The following is a 2500-nucleotide window of genomic DNA, read 5'->3' as shown; positions in this document are numbered from 1 at the left end:
CCCCCCCAAACACACTATCTCTTACCATGTTGTGTACTGTAATCCAACCCATTTTGCACCTTAACCTAACCAAATTTGTAACGCAATTTGTACCGCAATGTAACGCAATTTGTACCGCAATGTAACGCAATTTGTACCGCAATGTAACGCAATTTGTAACGCAATTTGTGTCTTAACCTAACCCACGTTGTGCCTTAACGTAACCCACGTTGTGCCTTAACGTAACCCACGTTGTGCCTTAACGTAACCCACGTTGTGCCTTAACGTAACCCACGTTGTGCCTTAACGTAACCCACGTTGTGCCTTAACGTAACCCACGTTGTGCCTTAACGTAACCCACGTTGTGCCTTAACGTAACCCACGTTGTGCCTTAACGTAACCCACGTTGTGCCTTAACGTAACCCACGTTGTGCCTTAACGTAACCCACGTTGTGCCTTAACGTAACCCACGTTGTGCCTTAACGTAACCCACGTTGTGCCTTAACCTAACCCACGTTGTGCCTTAACCTAACCCACGTTGTGCCTTAACCTAACCCACGTTGTGCCTTAACCTAACCCACGTTGTGCCTTAACCTAACCCACGTTGTGCCTTAACCTAACCCACGTTGTGCCTTAACCTAACCCACGTTGTGCCTTAACCTAACCCACGTTGTGCCTTAACCTAACCCACGTTGTGCCTTAACCTAACCCACGTTGTGCCTTAACCTAACCCACGTTGTGCCTTAACCTAACCCACGTTGTGCCTTAACCTAACCCACGTTGTGCCTTAACCTAACCCACGTTGTGCCTTAACCTAACCCACGTTGTGCCTTAACCTAACCCACGTTGTGCCTTAACCTAACCCACGTTGTGCCTTAACCTGCTCTGTAATTGGCATATGACACGTTACATTAATCTAGTGTTGTCTAACCACAACCCTCTGAATATAGTTCGCTACTCGCACCGCCCACCCTCTTGTGTGTCGTTTCATGTTGAACACTTCGCAAGTGTTGCTTACTTTTTACATGCTCCCGCTGTACACTGTAATGTGGACAACTGCAGGATGTACATCGCCCCCCCCCCTCCACCCTGCCTTCGCACGCTGGTCGTTCAGGTGCTTGCGTGTTCAATGCCCTTCGCAGCTGTTCACTGGCATTCGCATGTCGAAGCGCTCAGTCTACGTCGTGGTACGGCCTGTGTCCACTGTCCGCTGATATCGTAAGCTTAATCCTCACATTGTACTGCACATAGGTCCGTATGTACTGAATGATACGCTGTGGCACATGTGTGACCGTACGACTGCGCCCAACAACAGCGAACCATACGGTCCAAATGTTGTGCACTCAGCCACGTGCCGTCTCCCCATAACAGCTACATTGCAGTGTGGTACGCCATAGAGACGTGTGGGAGTAACGGACGCCCTGGATGGCGATCAGCATGAGCCGTCTGTTGATGTAGTGGCGCGTGTATTCAAACGTAGTCGTCTCTTCTCACACAGTGTGATAGCATGGTGCACCGCGTTCCACATCTGCGACATGGTACAGATGCTGGTTGACAGTCGGTCTCGTAATGGACATCGCATACGTAGGGGGCCACCTCCCACGTGTTCTCTAGTCGTGCACATTTTGTTGCGTGTATGTGGGCAGACGTAGTGTGTCGTGACACCTAACAGACAGGTATGCAATAATCGTTGCATTTGCAAACTGGGATGGACGTCTACGTTTGCTGGTGACGTGACGCAACGCAAATGAACAACTGGTAAACCCATTGTGGTGCGGTTGTTGTTGCTGGAGGTAAATCAGTAAGGGCAAATCTGTGTGTGAAGCGATACGCGGCGGTGGCTGGGTGGGACCGTCCCCGGCCGGTGAGGGGGGGCCGCCCGGCGTGCTGGCCGCGCGGTGCGTGGGCGCACGCGCTACAGCCGGCTGGTGGGGGCGCCCAGTGGCAGGCGCGCCGGCCGACGGACGCGGCAGGCGGCGCAGCTGCGCGCCGGGGCACCCTGCGCGCGGCGCCGGGCGGCCAAAGTGGGTCCTCGCGGGCCCGGTGCGAAGCGCGGTGGACATCTGCAGTGTGCTGGTCCGACTGAGGACTGTGTGCGTTGAGGATGCGCCGCCGCCCGGCACTCGGCGCCGCGACGCCGTCTGCTGCTCGGTCGCCCCAGCGGTTCTCGCTGGTGGTTTGTATCGCAGTTGTGCAGACGTGTTGGCACGTGCGCTGTGCTGGGAGAGTTCGCTTCGGCACCCACGTGGGGCCTTTGCCCTTCTGTGGCGCTGGCGTTGGAGCTGCCGGTCACCGTAGGTGGCGCGTGTTGTCTCCCGCCGGCAATGCCACGACAGCACGCTCCCGGGCCTCTGTCGGCAGCGGCAAGCTCAGTTGGGAGCACGGGTGGTCGCACCTAAAGCGTCTACTCGCCTAACTCCGGGCGATTGCGCCTCTCTCGAACCCGACCAAGTACTTAGGACGGCGCTGCGCGCCGCCGGGACCTGAGAGGGTTTCGAGGTGTATTGTGCAGGGGAGCTCA

This window comes from Schistocerca cancellata, unplaced genomic scaffold, assembly GCF_023864275.1.
Source record: "Schistocerca cancellata isolate TAMUIC-IGC-003103 unplaced genomic scaffold, iqSchCanc2.1 HiC_scaffold_650, whole genome shotgun sequence".
NCBI classification, from domain to species: domain Eukaryota; kingdom Metazoa; phylum Arthropoda; class Insecta; order Orthoptera; family Acrididae; genus Schistocerca; species Schistocerca cancellata.
Note: the sequence above shows the minus strand (reverse complement) of the source record.